At 44.0% G+C, this 20,194-nt stretch overlaps 1 protein-coding gene across 3 annotated transcripts in view; it reads left to right on the top strand.

Moving 5' to 3' along the window:
* The first annotated feature begins 9,471 nt into the window (after positions 1 to 9,471).
* Positions 9,472 to 20,194, top strand: part of LOC106863056 (ephrin type-B receptor 5) — a 64,514-nt gene continuing 53,791 nt past the window's right edge. For 2 of the 3 annotated variants that reach the window (XR_015801262.1, XM_014892378.2), the window contains exon 1: positions 9,733 to 10,135. The gene's annotated coding sequence lies outside the window, so the exon portion shown is untranslated. Of the gene's footprint in view, positions 9,646 to 9,732; positions 10,136 to 20,194 lie in introns of those variants that run through there. The other variant, XM_014892377.2, reaches the window with a different exon arrangement.

Here is a 20,194-nt window from a genome sequence, read left to right as displayed (position 1 = left end):
CTTCAGTCCTTTTTCGTATCTTTTTCACAAAGCTTAGTCCTCTCTGTTCACAGCTTGGACTCCAAGACATGCACGCTGGGAGATGAGAGGCCGGAGAGGCCGGTGAAAGGGCTATGGGGGTTTGGGTTGACGGCAAGTGGAACATGAGTCAGCAGTGCCCTGGCAGCTGAAAGGGCTCACTGAGTCCAGGGGGGCATCAGGCACAGCATCACCAGCCAGGCAAGGGAGGGGATTGTCCTGCTCTGCTCTGCATTGGTGCCACCTCACCTCATGTTCTGCGTGCAGTTCTGGGCACCACAATATAACAGAACATCAGATTATTAGAGTGTGTCCAGAGAAAGGTGACCAAGATGATGAAAGGTCTCCAGAACAAGAGGTCACTTGGCTTGTTCAGCCTAAAGAAGGCTGAGGAGTGACCTACAGCTTCCTCATGAGGTAAATAGAGCGGGAGGTGCTGATCTTCTCTCTCTGGTGACCAAAGATAGGACACAAGGAAATCTAGAATCACTAAGGTGAAAAAGACCTTTAAGATCATCAAATCCAACCACAAACCCAACACTGCCAAGTCTGTCTCTAAGACATGTCCCTAATTGCCACATTTGCACATCTTTTAAATACCTTCAGGGATGGTGACTCATCCACTTTCCTGGACAGCCCGTTCCAGTATTTGATAAACCTTTTGGTGTACAAATCTTCCTTAATTTCCAATCTAAACCTGCCCTGGCACAACTCAAGGTTGTTTCCTCTTGCCCTGTTGCTTGTTACATGGAAAAACAGACTCACCCCCACCTGGCTACACCCTGCTTTCAGGCAGCTGTGGAGCATGATAAGGTACCCCTGAGCCTCTTTTTTTTCAGGCCAAACACCCCCAGCTGCCTCAGCAGCTCCTCACAGGACTTGTGCTGCAGACTCTTCTCCAGCTCTGTTGCCCTTCTCTGGACTCGCTCCAGCACCTCAATGTTTTTCTTCTAGTGAGGGACCCAGAACTGAGCACAGGATTTGAGGTGTGGCTTCACCAGTGCCAAGGAGATAGAAGATGATCACTGCCTTGGCCCTGCTGGCCGCAGTATTGATCATACAAGCCAGGTGTTCAGTCATTGTTCAGTCTTGTTCAGCCAGGTGTCATTCTTGTTTGGTCACACCCCCAGGTCCTTTTACATTGGGCCATATTCCTTTCACTCTGTTCCAAGCCTGTAACTCTGCATGTTGTGACCCAAGGGCAGGACCCAGCATTTTATTTACTGAACCTCACGCTACTGGCCTCAGCCCATGGATCCAACCTGCCTGGATCCCCCTGCAGAGCCCTCCTGCCCTCCAGCAGATCAACACTTCCACCCAGCCTGGTGTCATTTGCAAAGTGACTGAGGGTGCCCTTGATCCCCTTGTCCAGATCATCAGTAAAGATATTAAACAGGACTGGCCTCAATACTGAGTTCTGGGGAATGCCAGTAGTGACTGACTGCCAATTGGACACAACTCCATTTACCACCACTTCCTGTGCCCAGCCATCCAGCCAGTTTCCAACCCAGTGAAAAGTACACCTGTCCGAGTGATAAGCAGCCAGTTTCTCCCCCCAAAAAATGTTGTGGGAAATGGTGTCAAAGGCTTTACTGAAGTCTGGGTAGAAGATAACATCCACAGCTTTTCCCTCATCCACTAAGCAGGTCACCCTGTCATGGAAGGAGATCAGGTTGGTCAAGCAGGACCTGCCTTTCCTAAATCCATCCTGGCTGGGCTTGAATCCCTGGTTGCCCTGCACATGCTGTGTGATGGCATAGAGGATGAGCTGTTCCATGACCTTTCTAGGCACTGAGCTCAGCCTGACAGGTTTGTAGTTCCCTGGGATCTTCCTTCTGGCCCTTCTTTTGGATGGGCATCACATTTGTCAACATCCAGTCAACTGGGCCCTCCCTGGTGATCCAGGTCCCTGAGGTGGATCCCATCTGGATCCAAAGCCCTGTGTGTGTCTGAGTGGTGCAGCAGGTCACTGAGCATTTCCACTGGATTATGGGGAGTGCATTCTGCTCCCTGTCCCTGTCTTCCATCTCAGAGAGCTGGGTACCTGAGGAACAACTGGTCTGGCTATTAAGGACTGAGGCAAGGAAGGTCTATTATGTATCTTTTCCTCATCCTTTGTCACTATTTGCCCCTGCAGCATCCAGTAAAGGAAGGAGATTCTACTTAGCCCTCCGTTTGTTGCTGATGTGTTTATAAAGACATTTTTATTGTCTTTTCATTCCACTGAAATTATATGAAGCTGTGTTAGGGGAAGTTTACATTGGACATTAGGAACATTGGTCACTGGAACATGCTCCCCAGGGATGTGGTCTTGGCCCCAGGCTTGTTGGAGTTCAAGGAGCACTTAAGTCATATGGTTTAGATTTAGGCAGTCCCAAGGAGTAGGGGATTGGACTCAAGGATCCTTATTGGTCCCTTCCATAGAACAGAATCAAGATGTCCTGTGATTCTATAATTCTATGATTCAGGGTGATAAGCAGGCGACCTGATGTGATTGTAATAGATTACTCCCAGGAAGATGAAAAGAAGAGGTTGTTCACTGTTTTTGTTACCTTCAAGGTGCTTACTCACCTTCTGCAGCTGTGCTGCCTAATTCATAGGGGGTTTATTCTTTGCATGTTACCCTGTGACTAAACCTGTGTGACTTCACACCTCCACACCCTCAGTGTTTTCCAGATTTACTCAATAAGGGCATTTCAACAATTTCTGGAGGCATTTTCAGGTTTAGCTTTATTTTCTTGCATAGTTTCTTAGGGATTTTCTTTCTTTCTTTTTGCAACTTTATTTTTGGTGGGAAGAGAACAGTTTCATACACAGACCGCAACAGCAAGGGGTACTGAAAACACATCCCTGTTATGGGACACTCAGTTTCAAAGACCTCATACTCTGGGGACTGGCATATGTCCACTTAAAACAAACATTAACTCTCTTGACTTCCCTCCCCAACCTGCACACCCTTTGCCTTCCCATCCATCTTCTAGCTGTAGCATTTTATTCAATTACATAAAGTCTCCTACATGTACACCAAAACTGTGCATTTAATTTTTGATGAATTAGTTTTCAGAGTGATCAGGTCCTTGATCCAGATCACTGCACAAATCTTTGCTGATAGCACTGGGAAGGTGATGAGGAAAGGTCAGAGAAAAAAGAGAGTTTAAGGTTACCTGTCTCAGTAGAGGTTCATATTCTTGTGGAGCTGAAATATCTGTGGGACTACAGCCTTAGAAGTGAATTCCCATTTTGCACTACAGTGCTTTTAAACTGTTTTCCATAAATATGTTGCCACCTCTGGGTTCCTGAATATGCCAGTCTGTGCATGGGAGATCGAATGAGAAATTAATTTTTCTGTTGAGATGTTTCCATACCTTGCAAGTAATTAAGCATTCCTTGGGAAAGAAACTGGCACCCAGGCAACAGACTGAGACCCAGGAACTGCCAGGATACAGACCGGTTCTGTTCATGAAACACTTTTTCTGCCAGGAGATGTATCCAGCCATTCATTCCCTTCTCTGAAAAACTCCTGAAATAATTACATTAAGTGGAGTTTCATGCTAAACAAAATTGTTTTAACACTTCCCACGTTCTTTTTCTCTCTGAAAGAAAATAAATAATTTTATTCCCAACTAAATTTGTAGTTCTCCTTTCCTACTCAGTTTTCAGCCAAGAGCTAAATGAAAAAGGCAGTCATTTATGTAACCCCTTGCTGCAAGTTTGAGCACGTTCACAGACATTTACTGATGGATCTGGACATAGGGTGGCACCAGTCACCCTCTTTGTCAGCCAAAAAGAAAAATCCTGTGGGTACCTTACGTTCTCTCACAGAAGCTCAGCTCCATCCCTTTCAGCTTCCTGAGGGTGTAAAGCTTTCACCTCTCTGCCTTTCAATGCCAGTAACTTAATGTCCTTATTTTTCTACTGGGCTTCCAAGAATAAGTTGTATGTTATGTGATTTTTATAGCAGCATGATTTTGCTTAAATCCCAGTTCAACTTCCCTTTCAATCTATGTAACTGTTGGTCCATTATTTTCCACTAGAGCACAAGCATGCAACTGAAAACAGAGCTTTTTGGAATCTTCTGCAGCTTTCTGGAGTCATTTTTCAGATAAGCAACAGTCACCCAAATCTAGCACAAACCTCCTTAAAGTATGGAATTTTTCCAAACACTCTTATGGAAGCAACAGAACAGTAGGATAATTACAATTTACTTGAGTCCCTCATCCGTCCAAGTCAAAGGGACAATACTGAAAAAAATTCAGTGGTACTTCGTCTGTGCTATTCCAAAAGGAGTCTGGAGTTTCTGGTTTTCACAAGGAGAAAGTAGAAATTTCATGCTTGGTCAAGAACTGCGGTTACAGCACACATCCAAAGGAAGTGAGTGAAGCTTGGATCAACACGAACCAGCAGATAGACATGGCTTGTCTTAAGTGCTTTATAAAATATAGAGGAGATTGTAAAACATGCAAGTTCACAACTTCAACACCTTTATAAAAGATATACCTATATATTTGTACTTTCTAGAGAATTCATATACAAGAAAAATATACATCTCTAACTTCACATTTCTGTTCCTGGGCCATGGCTGCAGAGCTCATGAATTTTACTTTTTATTCCTTTGGCAGCTTCAGAAACCCTGTAGTGTCTCATGTTCCAGTAAGCAAAAAATTAATTTACAAGGTCTGGGCATTCAGGTAAAACCTAGTAGCAGTATTGAACTTACACAGCTGGATTGCAGATCTGCACAGAATTGACTAAATAGTGTCCAGTCCCAGCAAGGAGCAAGGCTTAGTGTAAAACCAGTCATGGATTCCCAGGCAGCCAGTTCTCGTTTTTAAAATTCCCCAAATCCTGGTCCACAGCATTAGGATGCTGGAAAATGGACAGATGAACAGACATTTAGACTGTAGCTCTAGTGAACTGGCACAAGTCTAGTTGTTTCTTTGCCTTTGAGACTGTCATGAAAATTTGCAACTGGCCCGTGCCAACTGAGGAGAGAGGTTAGGATACAAAGCATAGAATTACAATGGGCAAATGCTAATTCACGTGCACGAGGTGTCGCAGCCAAATTGGGGCAACCTGAATGTGGTTTTACACACAATTCTTATACCCTTTAAACATTCAGGTAATACATGATTTGACTAATCACTTACACCCACACTACTGATTATTAATAACAGTAAATCTCTGCAAAGCACCTGCATTTTTGCAGAATTCTTACTGCTTATCTGTTGATCCAGACATCCCTGGAATCAGTCTTGCTATAATTACTTGCTCTGATGCCAGAAGATGCTGGAAGATGTGGTCTAGGATGCTGCTGTTATCTTGGTTGTCAAAGTCCTTATTTCCAGGACTAGGTTACCTTTAGGTTTCTTTTACTTAAGCAGGAACAATACTGACTTCAGTAAAATTTCACAACTTTGTGACATTACAGTGCCTAACGTGAACAAATATATGTTAACAAAATTAATACACTGTTACATTTTAGAGATTGGTTGATATAATAGTCAAGGAAGATATTTTTTGTAACAACTGATACACATATTTAATGAAAATAATAATTAAAAATACAGGTGGGTGAATAGTCAGCTAATGTAGATTGGAGGTTTTCTCCTCTCTGGCATTTATTTCCATTAAAGATCATAAGCAAAACCCTAAGCAGAAATGAATGATGGATAAGAAGGAACAAGGCAGAGCCTTGTCCTGGTCTGCAAGCAGAAGAACAATGCTTGTGTCAAGGGAAAACTGCCACTCAGAAGCCTTCTTGCTGGTAAAAAATCTCATTATTTGTGATAAACATGAAAAAACCCCAAAAACAAACATTAAAAAGCATGACTGTATACTGGTGGTTGCCAGGAGCCAGTGTGAAGACTGTAAAGTTGCAGGGTCTGGTTTTTCACATTCCATCTTGAGCTGCCTCTCAGTCCTTTGCACTTCTGTGCTTCCCCAAATTATCTTCAGTTATCTCTTATGAATTTTCTGTAAGCTTCTCCTCTTTCTGTGCCAGGCTTTCTGAGGAAGAAAATACCTTTGTACTTCACCAAACACAGCAACAAGCAAAACAACAAGGCTTTGGATAAAGGGTATCCAGAAGGATATCATAAGGTTTTAGTTTACTGATCTGTATGATTATTTTTCAGAAATCTGTGAAGGAAAATGTGCTATTTCAGACAGTTGCAGTGATAAATCTGCCCTTGACAAAAATCTTCTTGAAGATTTTATCCACTAAATAGTTCTGCTTCAAAACTGCTTGTCAAACATGTCCTCTCATGTATAAATAGTACCCTTCTTATTCTTTCCTCTGCCTGCTATTCTATTTGCTGTTCCCAGCTCCTCCCTTTCTTCTTCACATCCCTTTCTTTCCTTGTCTGTCTTTTATAGTTGCTCTGTATGTATCTTGCTTTCTCTACCTCTGTCTCCCACCTCTCTCACTCTTACCCTCCTTCTTCTCTCCTTTTTCTTTGAAACTCTATTCCCCTTGTCTTAGCCTCACCCCTCCCTTTTATCCTCCTCAGCTATTCTCTCATGGGTGGTTTTCTTCTCTTTGGTTTGTGTGGTCTGCCCTGCACATTCCAGTTCTTTTCTCTTCAAGACCTAACACGTTTCACACAGTGAGGAGAGTATTTGATAAATGAATTATGCTTTGCTGCTCTGACCATTGTTTTAATAACTGAAACTTTAAATATTAAGAGATCTGTTTGTGTGTCTGGACATTTGAAGCTCACTATTGTGTGGAATTGTGTCTATAAAACGAATGTCTGTCTGTGTAACTTGGAGTACGTGATTGTCTTTATCAACGTCTCCAAACTTTCTTGATCACACATCCCTCTTGGTAAAATTCTTTAGCAAACACCCCTGTTATACATATATTTACTTATTTATAAGTTATGTACTACTGAAGTTCTATTGCTTTCCTCCTGCACACCAATGCGTTGCCTTGAAAACCCCTCTGGGGTGCATGCCTCCCTCTTTGGAGATCACAGCTCTGTATCATTCAAGCCACACTGTTGCGTGAGATATGCTGATTTTGTCACATTTAAGATTCTCCTGAGAATCCAATCCATGTGTGGTAGCTTGGGATTGAGAGCTTTTTCTTCTCTGTTTCTGTCATGTCGGCTGTGGTTGTTTATATATTGAGAGGGCTGAGTTTTTCTGGTAGGTGTGATAATTTGCCTAGCAGAGGGAGATTTCAGAAACTGGATTTTTTTTTTTTTTTAAGATATAAATTCTGCAGCATTGCAAAATGCTGCAACATTGGAGAAAAAAACATTTAAACACTGATGTAAAAATTAATCCCTCATAAAAGATTGACTGTCAGCTCGCCTTTCACCAGGTGAGGTTTTAAAGAGGGTTTGGATTTTACATGTGCACGCGTGCACAGGAACTTTTCTCAGACTTCCCCATTCAGTGTAGCAGTTCGCTCATGCTTGGCTTTCATTCCACAAGAAGGAGGAGGAGGAGGTTTTGGGGGGAATATTCCGTTACCATAAAGGGGAGGAAGTGTTTCTGCAGCTATTGAACAAAGCAGCTAGTTAACCTCTTTCCCGACCCCGGTGCAATGGTACAGTCCCACTGCCCCTTTCTAGGGGCCAGATGCTCCTCATAGTAGTAAAATGAGGAAGAAAGGAAAACATATGTGCAAAAATTTACCACCCAGCTGAGTAAGGACCAGATTCCAGGAGGAGCTGAATACCTGCAATTTCTCCTAAAGTAAATTTCTTTTAGAAACAGATGGGGGGAGGGAGAGGGAGGGAAGTTGGAAGGAAAGAGGTCTGTTGTAATTGGTGTCTAGAAACCCCCACAGAGAGGATTAAGAAAGAAACTATGCTGTCTGGGAAGAAGTAGGTATTTGTGTTACTCTGCATATATACAGAACTGCTAGAAAAGACTGTGCTCTGTGGAAACTAGCTCTAGCTTTTTGAACACTGAGATGTGTCACTGTATGCTGATGGTAATTCTTTAAAGCAGAGCTTTATTCAATGTGCTTTTTCTTTTTGTATGTGTACCAGTGTCTTACATGGAAGGGAATCACATTCACTTTCCATTGTGAATCATATTCACTTTCTATTGTGTGTATTGTGAAGCTCATACTTCAAACCAAAGGAAGTTACTTTGGGAACAGAAGCCCAAAATTCTGCTCTGTGTTATCACAGAAGTATTTATGAATTGTAAGGCACTGAGTTTTAATAACTTTTCCGTTCAGTCCTAATGCATGCTGTGTTTAGCTCGTGGCACCCTCCCTCACTTTCTGTCGCTCAGCTGTGTAACTCACTGAATGGCAGGAACGAGCAGAGGGGAATGCTGTATGCCTCATCCACTAGCATTTCTCTGTATTCAGCCCAGTGACATTTGCAGAATGAGGGTATAGACTCTTGTTCTTGCACTGGCAGGAAACAGGAGACACCCGGAAAGATTCTTCAAGAAAGATGCTTTGATTTCTTTGTTTCCACATTGGAAGGTGAGGTTCTCCTTTGGAAGAACTGAGAAACCCTGTTTGATTCACTCACACAGTTGAGGTTTGTCAGTACCTAGAATCAAGGAAACACTTCACCTCTGTGACATTTAACAGAATCACAGCATGGGTCAGCTTGGAAGGGATCATGGGAGGGGTCATCTGCTCCAACCTTCCTGCTCAAGCAGGGTCATCTCAGAGCACATGGCACAGGATTGTGTCCAGATGGTTCTGGAATATCTTCAGTGAGGGAGACTCCACAACCCCTCTGGGCAATCCTAGTGGTCAGTCACCCACATAGTAAAGAAATTCTTCCTCATGCTCAGGTGGAACTTCCTGTACATGAGTTTCTGCCCATTGCCCTGTGTCCTAATGCTTGGCATCACTGGGAAGAGCCTGGATCCACCCTTGACACCCTCCCTGCAGATACTGAAAGACAACGGTGAGCCCCCTCTCAGACATCTCTTCTAAAGACTCAACAGGCCCACCTCCCTCAGCCTTTCCTCAAAAGAGAGATGCTCCAGTCTGTTAATAATCGTTGTAGCCCTCCACTGGACCCACTTCTGGAGCTCCATGTCTCTCTTGGACTGAGGAGCCCAGAACTGGACACAGTGCTGCAGAGGCTCCTCACCAGGGCTGAGTAGAGAGGAAGCATAGGAGATGGAGTACAAGTATGCACAGATGCACAAACTTTGGGCTGCGTTATGCAGACCAACAGGAGATGGCACACAGTAACATGGATTTCAACAATGTCAAGAGAGACGGACCAAGGATCAGTCTTGTGCAGCCACACTGTCCTTCCTGACCTGAACCTGGCAGGGGTAGGGGCTCGGGCAGAGGCTGGGGCAGGCACAGCTGCGGCCACACGCGGCATCCCCGGAGAGCAGGCGGTGAAGGAATACCCTTTTGGAAAATCCCCCTCTGGAAGAGGCTGGGTGGGGGAAGCGGGAGGGGCTCGGCAGCACAGCCTGGGATCGCGGAGGGAAGCCGGTGCCGCCCAGCGACCCGCCCAGCGGAGCGGTTCCGACCGGGAGGCTGCCGGGGGAGCCGCGGGGCGTGCGGCACAGAGGATGGCGATGGCCGCGGAAGTGACAGGAGTGGCTGCAGCCGCCTCCGAGTGCGGGATCTCGCAGCGCCCCCACCCCCTTTTGCCGTCGCTGGGCTTCTGCGAAGGAAAGCAGGTCGGGGGGGCGGAGAGAATGGAGGAGGGGCACGGCGAGGAAGGGAGGGAGGGAGAGGGGAGAGGGGAGAGAAAGCGAGAGAGAGAGAGAGAGCAGCCTGGAGAAAGGGACAAGGCAGATCCTGGGAAGCGAGAGGAAGAGAGACTCCTGCAGGAGGGGAAACCTGGGCGGGGAGACGACGTTGCCAGTGAAGGGCCTGGAGGGGAGCGCAAGGATCGGGACTGCTCACAAGCATCCGACTTGTTGAAAGACGTCGAGCGAGGCCAGAGGCTGTGCCCGGGGCCGGGGGACAAAGCGGCGTTGGGCGCGGAGCGAGAGGGAGCTGGCGCTGGCCACCGGGATGGTGCAACTCGCGCGGTGAAAATGGTCTTTGTCCAACTTTTCTGATGCCGGGAGGCCGGGCGGCACGGCTCTAGCGGGAAGGGCTCCTGCGAACGCTGCTCGAGTAATGCTGGGAAGTGGAGGGGGTGTTGCTGGAGTCCTGCACAAGGTACCGTGGCGGGCGGGCGAGGACGGGCATTGTGAGTCCGGCCGGAGCGCTCGCAGCGAGCGGGACGCGGTCGCGGGTACCCGCGGGTCTCTGCCAGCCGGGGGAGGGGGCACAGAACGAGCGAGGACTACTTCGAAAAGGGGTTAAAACTCCTCAGGTGATGTTTTTTTCCTCCTTTCCCTGTGTGTGCTGCTCAAAGGCTGCGTTAGCGGGACCCTTCCCCGAGCGCACCTCTGCTGTCAGGTGCCGGCTGTGGGCACGGAGGGGACAGATGTGGGAGTCGGGTCACGGAGATTACCATCACACCCAGAGCCCTTCCACACGGCCGTGGTGCAGCTGGTCTGCTCCCGCGAGCGGTGTTTCCCCTCTCTCTAGCCCCCTGAAGAGCCAGAGGGAAACGCTGCCTTTGAAGTCTCTGAAGTAGGGCTTGATGGATGCTGGAGTGAGTTCCCGATCCTCGTGGAAGGATCGTGTGGAAGGTTGTGTGCTCTTGTCTGTGGGTAGGGTTGCTCAGCGCTCTTGTGGGGGACAGATGGCTGTATGAGAGCTTGTGGCAGAGAAAAGCCATGTTAGGCTATTTTTCAAGGAGATGATGCAAGTTACTACTACTCAAGCTAAATAAATCTGTGAATGTGGGAGGGGCTGTTGTGGTGGGTAATTTTAATTTTGCCTTTTGTGGGATCCACTGAGATGATTTCACTTACTCTGAAGTTTCTCATGCTATTACCACACTCATTTGCCTGGAGAGGAGAGTGAGTATCACCTGCCTTTCCTACAAATTCCAGAAATCAGAGAGTAAAGATGAGGAAAGCAAATCTCCCAAGGGGCATCTTTCACTAGCGCTGATACCAAGTCATGCAGATTCATGATGGAGTGAGAAGGCAAATGGAAACAACAAAGTCAAGGAGAGTTAGCTGCCACCAGACACGTCTGTTACAGAGACAAATCTGTAGCCTCAGCTGCAATGAAGGAGGAGGCTTCCTTTTTTTTTATATAGGTTCTAATCCGAAGTATGGAACTGGATGTGGGTGCACTCTTGTTTAGTCACAGCTGATCCACCTGCCCTGAGCCATTAGTACAAGATTTATTGGCTATTTTTAGGTATTTCTTCATTCCCTGTTTGAAATAATTCCAATGCTGATGTTCCTTTGGGAGAAGGAAAGGGAAAGATAGTCCACAATCTAATAATCCTTCTCTTTTGATGCCACCCCATCTCATTGCAGAAAAAAATACTGTTTTTCTTTAGAAGTTCATTCTCTAAATTCAACATCTTGCACTACTTCAGTTTGCTTTGCTAATGTGTTGGCAAGCTTCAGATAAGTGCACATAATTGCATTCTTTCCTTTACTGCCTTTTGCATGTATGCTCTCTTAGCCAAATTACGCATGTGCAGTTTTTAATTCCTTGACCTGTGTGCCCCTCTAGCCACTGAACATTTTTTCTTGTCTTCTGGGTTTCTCTCCTGTTCGACATTCTTGCACTTGCACTGATCTGCTCAGAATTGCTTGTGTGGCCATGCATTTTGATTCTTGGAAATAGCATCACTTTGGGGCACTGGATAGTTTATGAAGTAGGATTGAATATCTTTCTAATTTAATCACTGAAACTGCACAGAAAGTCATGTTTTCTTGCATTGTTCTGAAGTTCTCAGCTCTTCCAAGCTGTTATCTGTGGCAAGAACAGCCTAGGTTGTGGAGACTTTTTGGAAGGGGCTGGGGAGGAGATGTCTGTTCTCTTTTCTTTTGCCCAAGGCTGCTACTGTCTTTGCCTTCTGTATTTTACTTAGAGGCTGACCAATGGCACAGTGTAAATCTTTTTTGGGGGGAAGGCAGCTGGTGGCTCCAAGGAGACAGCTGCTTATTCTCCAGCTTGCTCCCATAGGCTGCCAGCAGATGTGTCTGACAAGGGAGCTGATCCCTCAGCCCATTGAGAATTGTCTTCTCTGTGCCTGTACAGATTCACTGTGTACATCCCTCTTTGTGCCCAGGTGCAGATGGCTTCCTCTTCTCCCCTCTGATACTGCATGTGCCATATGCAGAGAGTCATGGAAGAGATGAGTGTATCCTCTCCCTCCTTTATCTTGTGTGCCTCCAATTAAGACAGTTTTGGTTTTTGGCCAACTTTCCTTCCCCGGATTGTCAGAATTATGCATGCTTTTCCTCTGGTTCAGGAATGCTTCTCTTTCCAGGTCTGCTCTCCCTAAAACCTTAGTTTCCTTGTATTTCATTATCCATCAGCAGTCCCTGTGGAGAGATTAACCTGATGTCCCTACAGATTAGTGCAGAGTACTTTTGGAGCACTCTTACAGGTTGCACAATATATTTTTGTTTTTCATTTCTGTGGCCATATTGCATATCTTTACTGCACACATAAACAATAGAAGGTGGAAGAAGTACAAATTGGCGTGTGTGGTCAAGCTAGAGCTTTATAATGTCATTTAGCCACCAAACAAGAGGGCAGTATCTTCTAAAAAGGGTGCTGTCATGAAAAAGCATTTATGAAGAATATTCCAGATTGGCTGGTTTTGGTCATAAACATGTGCTGATTTTTTTTTTCAAAAAGCTCAAAGACTTATTTCTGTGAAAACTTGATTAAAGGTTTAGGGAGAAACTGATGAGCCACTATAATATTGTCATAATTTATTCTTGTTTGCTGTTTTTTTTTTCCTTAAACCCAATTTAATATTTTATTAATGTTATATCTTGCTGTTGATTTTGATTTTGTTAGTAAGTTTTGTACCACCTTACAGAAATACAGTAAGGTGTTTCTTCCAGCTACAGACTCCACACATTCAGCAGTTTTCCAAATCATTATGACCTTATACTTTAGCTTCTACCTGATAAATCTTGGGCTGGATACCACTGTTCTCTCCATATTTGCTCTTTGGCAGCCATGAAGTGTCAGGGAGTACACAAGTGTAACACAGGTGTATTTTGTAAATAATTCTGTAGATGTTATACTACAGCAAACTAGTTCTCTTTCTCCAGTGCTGCCAACTGTGCTACGTAAACAGACCCCCAAAAGGATGAAAGCTCCTGAATTGCTCATGTCAGCCATAGCAGTCAAACATGTGAGCGGCAAGCCTGAGTAAGAAAAAGCCATTTCATGTTGTCACTCTTCTCACACTTGATTTATACAAGGAGTTTTACACTTAACAAAGAACTACACTAGTACTTCGTACTTCCTTCTCAGAGGCATGTGTTGCGCTTTCAAGAAATACTCCTCTGCCACCAGAAATAGGATTTTATCAGAGGGGTACTGTTTATATATGTTGCGTTTTTAAAAATGCAATTAAAATGTGTGTACTTTTTGCGGAACCTGGCACATTATTTTATACTGAAGGTGCTGTCTTGCCTCTTAAAAAGTCACCATGGAGCAGCTGATGCTTCTGTCACAGAGGTCCTGCTTGAAGATTGTTCTTGAGACCGCTTCTGAGAAAAGCTCTTCTGGTCACCGGTTTCAATTTTCCATGCCTCCAGAGGCCCCTGTGCATTCTGCCACTCAGGCCTGCTTGTCAAGAAGATTTTTGTTCAGACGTTTCACGTGGACGCCCCCACTCCTGTTGTGCACGTGTGTGCACACAACTAAGGGCAAGGAGCGGAGAGAAGGGCTCTTCTGGCAGTAGGGAAGATGCTGGGTACTGTAAGAACACAGCCTATCCAGCCTGAAAACTACAGTCTTACATACGAAAGCTGAATCCTTAAGGTCTTGATTCACCTTGGGATGGAAATTCTCGCCAGCCCAGACCTGCACATTGAAACATACATGACTTCATTTTCAGACAGGCTTTTTTTTTTTTCCCAGTCTCCTTAAGCTTGCCAAGTAAATGATTCCTCTGCTGATTCTGCAGTTTCCAAGTACAGTTTTTTGCTCTGTGCCATGTCTCTGGAAAATATCCAACGTGTCTAAATCATGTAATTAAACCCTAGAAGCTAAAGACTGAGAACTACTGACTCTTTGTAAGATATTTCTGTTTTAGCATACTGATGTTTCTCCAAGTTACTGTAAAGCTTTCAAAGCTCCCTAAATGACCTGATCTCTCTCCCACTTACTGCAAAACACTCACATGATATGAATCTGTTTGGCCCAGCTGACCACTTCAGAGGCAGTGTGTAGGATACAGACGCCTGTGTGGAAGCCTTTAGCATCAGGCTTACCACAGGTTCTCTCAGAAGCATGGTTCCTTGGCAGAACTCTCTTATCTTCCTGACTATTCTCTAAGAAAAGAGTGGGATGTCACAACAGGGACAAAATTTCTGGGTAGGTTTTGAATAATTTCAAATTGGAAATTCAAACTGGACTTTTTATGAGACCGTTTGAATTTCGAAATGTTAGGTTTCACTTGCAGCTAGGATCAATTTCATTCCAGTACGCAGAATCTGGAATGCTTTCTGCACCAGGAAGATGTTTGAAATTACTCCTTTTTGGGTTTGAGCCAGGAAGAAGCTGCTGGAAGCACAGCTGGATTGGGATGCATGCCTGCAGTTGTCTCCCAGATGGTCCCTTCCCTTGCTAATGTCAGTAGGCTTTCAGCTGGTGCCAGCAGCAATGGGGATGCAAATATATACTGACATTTTCACTTTTCAGTGAGTTTGCTAATCCTGTTTGGTCCATGTGTTGTCCATAAAGGGGCTACCATATCAGCAGTTACCATTGCCATCACTATGGTATCAGGAATGGAATAGTTCTGTTTAGGAATGTTTGTTTCAGTGCTAGTGCAGAGAGGATCTTAGCAGTTTTCTCTTCCAGTATCTAAGCATGTTAGAAATACATATAGATGCAGTACCATGTGATGTGAGAACAAATTCTGGTGACTTGAGTATAAATCAGCAGTCTGTTAAAATCCAGGGGATAGATAGAGGCTTGAGTGAGGGAATTTTCTTAGTTTGCACGTGCCTTGTTCTGCTGGGACATGTATGTGGAGTCAGATGCTGAAGAGTAATTAGTCTTCATTTTGAGCCTTACTGGATCTACCTTTTTGCTTGGGGCCCCAGGCTGAGCACCAGAAAGACATTTGGTGAAATAACGTAATGGGAATGATGCATGACTTATGCTCCTTGTTTCAGTCAGAAATCATCTTAACTCAGACTGCAAGAATGGTGTTGACAGTTGTGTGTTTCTCATGGATAATTTTACCAGTCTTGAATTAGAAGTGGCTCTGGATGGTCTCAGAGAGCTGCAGGTTCTTGGAAGAACTAAGCACATCTTGGGATAGAAGATGGAGGGCCATGAAGGGAGGGCCAGAGAAAGCCAGGAAGAGGGCTGAAGCCCCTCTCCTGAAGACAAGCTTAGAGAGCTGGGATTGTTCAGACTGAAGAAGAACACTCCATTTTAAAGACTCTAGGGTGACATCATTGTGGCCTTCCAGTACCTAAAGGGAATATAGGAGATCTGGAGAGGGACTTTTGTCAAGGGCATGTAAGCAATACAACATTTGGGAAAGACTTCAGACTTGAAGAGTTGGTGTAGAGGAAGGAATTCTTTACTTGGTGAGTGGTGCAGCACTGGAACAGATTGCCGGGGGAAGCTGTGGATGTCCCATCCCTGGAAATGTTGAAGGCCAGGCTGGATGGGACTTGAAGCAACCTGGTCTAGTGGCAGGTGTCCCTGGCCATGGCAGGGGAATCAGAATTGAATGGTCTTTAAGGTCCCCTCCAACCCAAACCATTCTGTGATTCTGTGAAATAAAATTAATGACTAGATCCTGTTACTTGAAAAGAATAGCTTAAAAAATTGTCTCCTAAATAGATTCTTTTGATTATGTCTGGTGGGTTACCCCTCAAAAAGAGTGCGTGATGACAGAGTGTAAAGAAAACAAATCAGTCTTTGGAAACAGAGTAAAAATAAAAATGTTAAATGCTTTAAAAGAATTAAGCTAAAACAGATCTTATTCTGTTCAATAAATCAACACCTACTGGACAGTCCTAATTGAAAGGATCAGAATAGGCTCCTTTGAATAGTTGTACATTTCCTGCTTCTCTTGGCTGATAGTCTGTACCAGGCCACTGTGTCTAATAGTGTTGAAAAGAGTTGTGTGTATGGAAATCAGAGTGGGAAGGGGGAACTTGCCCTAAACTCTCAGAAAGTTCTTTTAAAATTATTTTTTAGATTTTTTTTTTAAAGGCTTAGCTTTCCCCTACTCCACCCAGATCATAGCAGATGAGCCTGACATTTTCTACTTTTTTTCTTTTGTGCCTCTGAACCTGTGGTGTTGAAATTGAAGACTCCCTGACTTTATGGCACTGATGCAGATGTACAGAGACTATTTGTGTTTGACTGCGTGAACTTCTCTGCCACAGCACTGATGAACTGGGAGCTCAGTGAAGAGCAACAGAAGTGATTAGGTGACTATAGGGAATTTTTAAAATGCTATTAAAAAGCGCTAGCTTACTGATGAGTGAAAAGGGTTTGCTCTGGAGTCACTAGAGTATCTAAAAGAATATTGACAGGATCCCAGACAATGTGCTGGCCAAAGTAAAAGGGCTGGCTCAAATTGCCCAAGGTAGATGGGTTTGGATTTAGTATTATGGTGTGGTTTCTTCCAGCCAAGGTCCACATAGATTGTAGAAAGTCATGGAAGACCTATTGCTAATGATATTTAAAAATATGACTAGGGAAGCTTAAAGAAATACACTGACAAAAATCCTGCAATTGACCAGGGTCTGTAGGCCAGATGTTGTCTAAATAAAGATGCCCATCCCCCTCATTTTGTTTCCATTGTTATAGTCTTACCAACAGCTGGGAGAGGGACTACCTTCCTGACAGAAAATGTATCTTGGATCTGCTCTGTTAGGACCAAGACTAGTTGATACCCAAGGAAAGGAAGTGTTGTATTGTACTCACTCCATTTTAAATGTAATCCTTTGGCTTTGAGGCTGGACGTGGATGTTAGGAGAGCACTGAGCCCCAGCATCCACACTGAAATATAAATAAGCCTTTGAGACACTGAGGAGGCAGGATGAACTCTGAGATTTATGTGTTGTTGCTTTCATCTCTGGCACGAAAAATAATACAAACATGAATTAGAAAGAGATGGTATGAGCCTGAAATATCTTTCTACCGTAACCTGCTTGGCCTTCCCTTTTCCTCTTAAGACTATTTCTGTTCTGCTGAAGTATTAGTGGCACATAATGTTCCCATTTCCTGAGGGTGGAAACATCGAACTGGAAATGCAGGATGGAGGAGGAGGGAAGGACCTGAGAACAAAATTGGCTGCTCTTCAGGCTCTGCCAGTGGCAAGTTCAAATTTTTGGTGGAGCTCTCTAACCCACTTTTGCTACACATGAGCTCCTTGTGATGCTTCACTGAACTCAGGTAATTGTTCCAAGCAGTCATTGCCATTCAGATCGTCTCTTCTTTGCAGCCTTCATCTGACTTCTTTTCTTCAAGCTACCATTTCTGCTTCATTTCCCTCTCAATTGTCTCGTAAATGAGAGCCAGTTTTGGGCAATCTGATTCCCAAAGTCAAAGTGAAAACCTGGTCGAAGCCTTGAATAAGCATGAATCATTAGTGTTGTCCTCTAAATAAATACCTAGATGTTGACAAAAGAAAGTGAGTGTTAAAGACCAAGTGAGATGTTTCTGAAGTCCAGTGGGACCTCTGTAGTGTCTGTTCTTGTTGCTCAGTTCAGCCATTTTATCAGTGAGACCAAGGCACTAAGAGGAAGGACAACTGAGTGAATGCTAGGGATTTCAAGACTGGAACTGAAGACAGCAAAACTGAAGAAACCATCTATTTTCTCAAAGTCTTTCCAGAATAAGTTGTAGGTCTCATAGTTCTTTTTTCTGTGTTCTGAAGAGATTGCTGTCAAGGTAGCTCCCTAATTGCCTCTTACTGCACGGAGAAGTAACACCTCCTGCAGAAATGGTTGTAGACAGGCTGCTGTAAGTGCTGGTATGCACTTCTCAGAGTATGACCAGAGCAGAGCAGGGTTGTTTTGTGATGTTTTAGTACCTCATGTGAACGTGAGACTCAAACTAAGGGTAGAACAGACAGAATTCCCATCCAGGCAAACAGTGGTCATAAAAGAATGAAGGCTGTGTGGTAGAGCTCTTCTCTGAGCCATTTTCTCCCTCCCTCATAGCTTCCTAGTTTTGTGCATATATTTCCACATCAAACGCTCTAATTTACGTGCTGGAGCTAAAGCTTGTATATTGTACAGCCTGTTGGTGCAGTCAGCAAAACATAAGGGAATCAGCTTGACTGAATATAAATTTTTATTCTCACTACCATTCGGGGAATACATTATGTTACAGCCCTCTGTTGGGGCAAACTTATGAACTCAAAAACTGGTATTTGCAATTTTGTGGGGTTATAACTAGATGGAAGGTACCTGGTAATCATCTGCTTTGAGTGAAGGTAGGTTTGGACAGCAAGGTCAAGGCAGTGAAAAAGTCAGTGAAGTGATCGTGCTTGAGTGCTTTTCTGCCTTGTTGTTTTACAAAGAGGCATTATTTCTTCTCTTAACAGGAATAAAAACAGTGATGATAAATAATGCTAGTAATTAAATAGTTTTAAAAGTAGCCTCTATCTGCAAATGCATGAAGCCAACAATTTGTGAACCAAGCTCTATGACAGCCCAAGGCTGTGAAACTGATTAAAATGGAAAAAAGTAGTTTTAATTAACCCTTAGATTATGAAGTGCATTCTCTGAAAACCCAAGCTGCCTCATTGAAGCCAGAAAGGAGGTTAATAAAAAGAGCTGCACTTAAATAAAGGTGCTTTAATATTATTATTCCTTTCTGTAATCTGTTTTGAAATGACAGTTTCTTTCATGGAATGAAAGGCAATTTCAAAATGATGGGAATTCCCATAGAAGAGGAACATTATCTTTTAACTGGTTGTCAGTGCTGCCACTATATCCCAATAGAAACAACCTTGGATACTGTGAATACGAATAACATGCATTTTCTGCTTATGCTAAATATTTCTCACTGTAAAACCCTCATGAAGTCAAAAGCAAAATTAGAGATGAAGACAGTAAGCACATTTTTGCAAAAAATGAAGTTCTTTACTGCAGCTGAAGAAAATATTAATCCTTACTAAAGGATTTTGCAAACTGGTCCACAATGAATAGTTTAAGAAAAGTATTTTCAGCTTGTTCTTTTTCCCCCTCTTTTGAGTGTTTGTGTGTTGGATCTTGGTTTCACATATTTCTAGACGTGCCATGTAAGGCTACATTCTTAAGTTACAATAGGAATGAGCATTAGTATAGAACATCTCTTTTCTTCTTAGTTTTGCAAGCCACTCTCACTTTTGCTCCTGCTCAACCCTTCAGGCCCTTGGTTTCTTTTTGAGTGTCCTGAGAGTGCCTTTAAGGCTGTTTTGCAGCTCTGTGTTTGGGTTGTCTGTGCAGATTTGCAGTTGCATTTGCAGACTTGGTCAGCAAATGCCAAGGTTATTTTTCTGATTTGTGACATTGCTTGTCTGGCCATTGCAAACACTGTGCTCGTCTTCTTTACCACTTTCCATCCATTAGCAATCAGAAATTGGTCTATAATAACTTTAATTTCACTTGAAGAAAACAGCTTGATCAGCATTGCTGAGTGGATGAGAACGTGATTTTAGGGACATTCTCCTTACGTCACTGTCATGGTTTAACCCCAGCTGGCAGCTAAGCAGCACACAGCTGCTTGCTTAGCCCCTACCCTCCCACCTCTCAGTGGGATGGGAAGGAAAAGTGAAAAAAGGTAAAAGACGTGGGTTGAGATTACAACAATAAGAACAGTTTAATCATTGGAATAAAACAATAACAATAATAATGGTGATGATGATAATGATGGAAAGGAAAGAAGGAGAGAGGCGTAAACCCCAAGAAACACAAGTGATGCATGGTACAGCTGCTCACCCCCCACTGATGGATGCCCAGCGTATCCCTGACCAGTGATCAACATATCCTGGCCACCTCCCCTCTGTTTATGTACTGAGCATGACATTCCATAGTGTGGAATACCTCTTCAGCCTGTTGGGGTCAGCAGTCCCTGGCCATGCTCCCTCCCAGTTTCTTGTCCATCTCCTCACTGGCAGACCATGGGAAATTGAAAAGTTCTTGATTTAGA

The sequence above is a fragment of the Sturnus vulgaris genome, chromosome 2 (genome assembly GCF_052056855.1).
Source record: "Sturnus vulgaris isolate bStuVul1 chromosome 2, bStuVul1.hap1, whole genome shotgun sequence".
In the NCBI taxonomy this organism is placed as follows: domain Eukaryota; kingdom Metazoa; phylum Chordata; class Aves; order Passeriformes; family Sturnidae; genus Sturnus; species Sturnus vulgaris.
Note: the sequence above shows the minus strand (reverse complement) of the source record. Positions and strands in the feature narration are given on the sequence as shown.